Source organism: Miniopterus schreibersii (genome assembly GCF_964146895.1).
Source record: "Miniopterus schreibersii genome assembly, chromosome: 5".
NCBI lineage: Eukaryota > Metazoa > Chordata > Mammalia > Chiroptera > Miniopteridae > Miniopterus > Miniopterus schreibersii.
This window is the reverse complement of record NC_138106.1, coordinates 18,208,025-18,215,573: the sequence shown is the minus strand read 5'-3', so window position 1 is coordinate 18,215,573 and position 7,549 is coordinate 18,208,025. Positions and strand designations below refer to the sequence as shown.

The 7,549-nt window shown below is 41.6% G+C and overlaps 1 pseudogene across 1 annotated transcript; it reads left to right on the top strand.

Annotated features, from left to right (window-relative positions):
• The first annotated feature begins 1,210 nt into the window (after positions 1–1,210).
• LOC308557983 (ADP-ribosylation factor 1 pseudogene) lies at positions 1,211–1,798 on the top strand (annotated as a pseudogene). The gene has a single exon. The product of its transcript is annotated as an ADP-ribosylation factor 1 pseudogene (transcript).
• Positions 1,799–7,549: the final 5,751 nt, after the last annotated feature.

The window sequence follows — 7,549 nt, the reverse complement described above, 5'->3', positions numbered from 1 at the left end:
CATTCAATCCCTATGATAGCCCTATGAGGCAGGTACTATTATCACTATCCTGATGCTACAGGTGATGAAACTGAGGCAAAGGGAGAGTAAGTAATTAGTCCAAGGTCACATGGCTCATAAGAGTTGGAGCTGGGTTTCTAACCCAGGCTAACAGGTTCAGAGTGTGTGCCTTTAAGTGCTTTATTGAGGCATAATTTCCATAAAATAAATGCACCCAATTTAAGTTATGGTTTAATGGGTTTTAACAAGTGAATGCAACCATGCTTCAACCACAGTCAGGAAATAGCACATTTTTGTCACCCTTAAATGTTCCTTTGTATCTTTTTGTTGTTCATGATCCCTGACCCACAACCTCTAGGCTTGGGCAACCACTAATGTGTTTTCTGTAACTACAGATTAGGTTTTTCTTTTCTAGAATTTCATATAAATAGAATCATACAGCATCTACTCTTTTGCATCTAGTTTCCTTTGCTCAGCATACTGTTCGAGATCATGGATACTGTTGCTTACATTGGTAGTTCCTTTTAATAGATGAGTAATATTTCATTGTTGGATATTCCATAATTTATCAATTCATCTGTTGATGAACATTTGGGTTGTTTTCAGCTTTGTCTACTATGGATAAAACTGCTACCAACATTCACGCACAGATATATACTGATCATATTTTCACTTGTCTTGGGTAAATACCTATGAATGGGATTGGTGAGTTATATGGTAAAAGTATGTTTAGCTTTGTAAGAGACTGCCCAATTATCTTTCAAAGTAGTTGTGGCATTTTATGTTCCCACAAGCAACGTTTGACAGCTCTAGTTGCTTCTTGTTCTTGCCAACAGTTGGTATTTCAGTCTTTTTTTTTGGCCTTCCCAGTGGTTATGTAGTGGTGACCCATTGTGGTTTTTCTTTGCACTGCCCTGAAGACTAATGATATGAAGCATCTTTTCATGTGTTTACTGGTCATTCATACATCTTCTTTTGTGAAGTGTCTGTCCAAGTCATCTGTCCCTTGTTTAATTGGATTGTTTTATCTTCACACTATTGAGTTGTAGAAGTTTTTTATATATTCTGGATGCCAATATTTTCCAAATGTTTTCTTCCAGTTTGGGGCTTATCTATTTATTTGTCTTTCATTTCCATGAAGTTTAATTTATCATTAAGTGATTTGCTCTTATTTTTGTTTTAAGAAATCTTTGTCTAGAGCTGTCGAGGGTTTTTCTGGCCAGTGTCTCTCCCTTGGGTCTACAGCATGGGGAACATCTTTGCGAACCTCTTCAAGGGCCTTTTTGGCAAAAAAGAAATGCGCATTTTCATGGGGGGCCTGGACGCTGTGGGGAAGACCACCATCCTGTACAAACTGAAGCTGGGTGAGATCGTGACCACCATTCCCACCACAGGTTTCAATGTGGAGACTGTGGAGTATAAGAACATCAGCTTCATGGTGTGGGACGTTGGTGGCCAGGACAAGATCCAGCCTCGGTGGTGCCACTACTTCCTGAACACACAAGGTCTCATCTTTGTGGTTGACAGCAATTACCGAGAGCGTGTGAAAGAGGCCTGAGAGGAGCTCATGCAGATGTTGGTGGAAGATGAGCTCAGGGATGCTGTTCTGCTTCTGTTAGCAAACAAGCAGGACCCCCTCCCCCCCCATGCCATGAATGCAGCTGAGATCACAGACAAGCTGGGCCTGCACTCTCTGCGCCACAGGAACTGATACATTCAGGCCACCTGTGCCACCAGTGGGGACGGGCTCTATGAGGGACTGGACTTGCTGTCCAATCAGCTCCAGAACCAGAAGTGAGCCGAACTCTTCTCTTCCCCCCTCACCCCCTCCTTCACCGGTGCTTTCCTCTCATGTGGCAAATGTGCCCCTGCGGGGGGAATGCCAGAAGCTGTCCCCACGGTGGGTCCCAGTGTGCTCCATCACGCTGTACGTGTGCAGGCGCAGCCTGCAACCGGGTTTTTATTTAATGTAAATAGTTCTTGTTTCCACTGAGGCAGTTTCTGGTACTCCTATGTAATATTACTCAGTTTTTTTTGTTGTAAAAGGAGAATCAACCCACTGTTTAGTACTGAGAAGGGATTTTAGGCACCCGGGGCCTCTAGGAGTTGCTGTGAGATCAGCTCAACGCTCCTCCTCTGGGCTTTAGATCCGTGTTGAGATCCATTTTGGTGGTTCGTTTTTAACCCAAACTCAGTGCATTTTTTTAATAATAGTAAAAAATACAAGGTAAGGAGACACTTGAACACAGAGAAGGGAGAAATGTGCTTAGAGTAGGTTCTGCAGTAATGGCTTGAGTCCAGTCCACCTGTGGTCTGTCTCCCGTCTGGAATGTGCAGTGGGCAGAACCAGCCACAGTACATTCTGCATGGTCACTTTCGGTCCCGACTGGCTCTGTCTCACTGGGTCATCGCATCCCATAGCGTTTGTGCTTGTACCTGTGCTTACACCACTGCCCAGGGGATGGGTTGGGAGCTACGACCACCACTCAGACCCCTTAGAGGGACCCAGCCTTCTCTTGGGTCAGTGTGGGTCAGCATAGGTGCTTTGGTGGGACCACTCTGGTCAGAACAGGAGCCCCCCAAGCACACTCACTTGCTCCAGGTTGCCTGGGTCTCACCAGTAAGAGCACAGACAGGTGGCCAGTCATCTTAGAGCCTAGCTCCTCAGAGCCACCCCCCCCCAACCCCCCCCCCCATCACCTGTGCTTTCACTCCCTCAGCCTGCAACGGTCAGATTTGACATCAAAACAACCACTTCTACTTTTTTCTTTTGTATTTTGATAAACACTGAAGAAGCTGGAGCTGTTAAAATTTATCTTGGGGAAAACCTCAGAACTGGTTTATCTGATGTTGTGGAACCTCTTACTGCTTTCAGTACACGATTAGTAATCAACCGTTTTGTATACTTTGTTTTCAGCTTTCATTTCGACAAACACACACTGTAATATAGCTATAAGAATAAAATCTCTTAACTATTTAAAAAAAAGAAAGAAATCTTTGTCTATCTCAACTTCAGAAAGATATTCTCCCATGTTTTCTCATGTAGTTTTTTACAGTTAAGTATTAGTTGCAGGCTTTTGTAAATGTCCTTGCTCAGGTTGAGGAAGTTTCTTTCTACTCCTTTTGTTGACAAATTTTATCATAAATGCAACATTTATCAAATGCTTTTTCTGTATCTATATATATGTCCATGGTTTTGAGCATCCACTAGGGCCTGGGAGTCTTGGAATGTACCCCACAAGGATAAGGGGGGATACTGTAATCAAATGTCTGGGCGTAGACCCAGCCTGCCTGACGCCAGTGTATCTGTGATATATGCCATAAGAGAGAAGAAAAAGGAAGGAGTGGGGACGTTTGGGAAGGAGTACAACAGAGACAAAAGAAATAAAAGGAGATACTAAAAATAATTACAAACTACTTCCCTGGAAACCTGATCTAGTGATCAGAAAGGAAAAGAGAATAGGGAGGCCAGAAAAGGAGAAACCCCTCTTGCCTCAGTTCACCCCTCATTTGTCCATTCCATACCACGTGCCCTTATCTCACACCATCCCCCTAAAACCCAGCTCCTGCCCCTCCACATTCCAAAGGCCTTACCCCATTATCTACACTGAGGTCTCCCAAAGTCCCAGTCTATTTTAGTCGATTATTCTGTTTATACAGTGCAAAAACAAAACAAAACAAAACAAGTTACTGCAGAAATTTGACACTGACCAAAGATGTTTCCATCACTTATACTTGGAATGCTGTAAAAATCCCAACACTTGACAACTTTATATTGTATCTGGAAACGTGTGAAGAAAAACCAATATCCAAAGCTTTCTGAAGTAATTCTATGAGAATTGGAGGTGTATATAGCTTATTAAGACAATCTTAGAATTACATTAAAAAGAAAAAATAAATTAGAAAATATTTGCATATATTAAAAAGGTTTAAAGTGTACATTATATAAAATACTCATACAAAAATATTAGATCCTTATAAGTAAATACACTGGGGGAAGAAAAGGAAGCTTTGTTCAAGAGGAAATAACTAGTAAACAAATACATGAAAAGGAGTTCAGTCTCACTAATGTAAAACAAATGCAAATTAAAACAACAAGGACCATTTTCCACTTATTAAAGGGGTATACGACTTTTTAATGTCACTACTTGGCCACAGACTTTTTCTCAGTGAAATTGTTACAGTTTTAAAGTGTTGGTGTTCCTCCTGGTTGAGAATGATGAAGCTCATATGGGTTAAAAATCACAGCATTAAAGCCTGTATTTTCCTGAAATGGACCCTGAGCTTGTCCCAGCATTCAGGGCTGGGGGGAGAGGGTGGGAGCTACAGGCATTTGATAAACCTCTGGCGGAGAACTGCCTATCTCTGAAGGAAAAGCAGGGAGGCTGTGAACGGGGCCTCAGAGCTCCTTGGTCACCGGGAAAAATAAAAATCTCCTGATATCCAGGCTTTTGAACTTCAATCCTACCACTTGGAAGGTATTCTGAAGGAATAATCCATAAGGAAGAAAAACTAAATGAATAAAGATTAGCTGCTGCATTCCTTATTATAGAAAATATTACCAAATAAATGCCTGACAGCAGGGGAATAATTAAAAATATGGTGTAGTTATTAAAATTTAAATTACAAAGACTACATGGTCACATGGAACACGCTTCTGAGATGCTATTAACTGAAAATGGGAGAATGCACTCATTGTGATTATCTGCAGGAGCTAGAAGGAAACAGAGTCCAATGAAAAGTAAGCTCTGCTGAGGTGACAAGATTGTGAGCAAAAGTTTGCTCTTACTTATTTAGATTTATTGTGTAACACAGGATATTTATATAATAAGAATTCTATTTTTAGAGAAAGGAGAAATAGGACGGTATGACCCTTTGTACTCTGCTTCTCATTGGAGGCTCCAGGATTTCATTAAAGTGCAAAACTCAAAATCATCCTCATTCTGGGTATATTCTGATACATATCTTATAAGCTTACCCAGAATTTGAATTGGTCATCCTCATGGAAGGGTTTATGTGTAGATAAATAGCTCTTACATTAAACCAATTAGCTTGGAAGACTGAATGGAAAATGTATACCAATTCTATTGTCCACATAAGTTTATTAAATTACAGGGCATTATGCAGGGTGTTGGTAAAGTCAGAAAGTATCAGAGAAACTTTTTAAAAGCATGATATTTACATTTTAAAAAATGATCATAATTTTCTGTTTTCAACTATATTTCAGATGAGGAATCTCTCCAGGTAGAACAGTGGGTCTAAATGTTAATGTGAAAAAAGTACAATGGATACACAATATTGTCTGTTTCTAGACTTTTGGGTACTCCTGTACTGTTTTTATTGTACTTTTCAGATTAACAATTGGACTCACGACATTACATTTAGAGATGCTTCACCTGAAAAGGGATTTGGAGGTTGAAGAAGGACATTCAGAATATTCTTTGATATGTAACTATAATACTGTTTACAAATTTATCTGACCTTTTGAACAACACCCTGTGGTGTCTTACCCTTAGCGTGGCATCTTGTCAATGGCAAAACCAGAAAAGCCAGACACAGTCTCCCAGACTGGGGGGATGGGAGAGTGCAGCAAGTGGGGAAGAAGGAGTGGAGGGGAGCTGTAGGTTTTTGTGACTGTCTTGGCTGAGGGAAGTTCGGTTTGAACAGAAGCCTATGTGCTCACTGATGGGTGAGGGTGAGGTGCGGGGATGAACAGGGGAGGGGAAGAAGAGCTATGTGCCTTCCTATACTTCTGCAGACAGCTTTCTTAGTATTCCCACACTGAGGCTGAGACAAAGTTTAGAAGTAAATGAAGCTCCAGAGATGCTGGTCTCTGTTCAGTAGCTCTCCCAGCCCTCAGAAGTAACAGTACAGAAACCCTGTGTGTGTGTACGTGTGCATGTGTGTGCGTGTGTGCATGTGTGTGTGTGTGTGTGTAAGGTGGGGGGGGTGGCAAAGGCAGTGTTATGAGGAAGGAGAGGAGAACCTCAGAGAAGGGAAGACAATGAGGCTGCTGAGTGTGGGAGCCCAGAGCAGAAAATATCCTGGTGCCTGAGGAAACAGGAAGGCGCGTATATAAATGTGTGTGTATCTCTTTTTAGATCCTTTCATTCAGGAGGCATCTCCCTGGAGACTGAGGAGATGTAGGAGTCCCCTGGGGTGCTGTCAGCCGCTTAACTGAACTTCCGGAGAAAGAGTGAAATGCGAGGTAAAGGCAATGCCTCCAGCCAGCTCCCAGGGAGAGCCGGGGCTGGGGGAAGGAACAGGGAGGTGAGAGGAATGCCTGACCTGCATCAGCTGGAGATGTTTCCAGATGTGGTTCCTTTTTCATTCTCTCACTTCACTGCACTAACGCCCTTATCAGGAAGGAGAACTATTGTCCCTAGGCCAACATTTTAAAACATAGAGAATGTAGAAAATTCTGCCTAAAAATCCAGATTTCTAGTTTCTGTTGAATAATCTGAACATCTGGCAACTCTAGGCCCCAATTATTTTATGGCAATAGCTGGCTCTCCCCCTTAGATAGGACATATGCTCTCCAGTCTGTCACAGTCACCACCACTTCTGGTTGTGTGATACAGGACCCATACTATTCACTTCCATTACCTTCCCAGCCCCGCTAAGCATTTGAGTCTTAGGCCTGTAATTAGGAATTCTACGGCTAAATGGTAGATCACAGTCAAACTGTGAGATTGCCATGAAGATGACTGTATTTGAAAGCAATGTAAGAGGAAGGTATGAAGGTAGGTTATTGGGGTTGGAAAAGAGAAACCTGAAGATTTTTTAAAATTATAGTTTCCAAGTGTGTGAGAAAATATCACAAAGAATACTGTCGTCTATCTGAACTGAAGAACCCCCAAGGAGGAAATGAGATTAACCTGGTTAAAGCCCTTGGGTTCGATGCAGAGAAAGATTTTCTAGCTGCAAATTGTTACAAGGAAATGTGGTACAGAGAAAATGGGGTTGTGCAATCCTGTCACTTAAGAGCTGTAAAAATAGTATAGATTCTCATCTGCTTAGAATCTTTTAATGTCATTCTTTCTGAAGGTGAAGGGGTGGATGAAATGACCTGTTTAGATTTCTTCTTTGAACGTTTTCTATTTTATTTCTTTTCTCATTTCACATCTCGATTTAAAAGACGGAAGTCTGCATTAACAATTCAAAGAAAACATAACCTCTGGCCACCTAATCTTCTTGAATGGATAAAATATCTGACAGCTAGTAACAGTGTGAGATGCCACCAGCTCAAACTGTTTGGATCTCTAAAAGGCTATTCTGAGCTTCTAGATGACAAGTAAACTGCCAAATATAGAGGGCCATTCAAATTTTTTATTTGAATAGGTTCTTGTGTTTGAAATGTAAATGTTGTGCTTAACGATGATACACCATCATGTCTGAGTCCTGACACACACACACACACACACACACACCCTCTCACTCACTCACACACCCAGAATAGCTATTTTCATGCCTCCCAGAAATAATACATGCGTTTAAATACAGCTACAATTACCTGCTGGGGTTTCAATTCAGAGGAAAAAATAGGAGG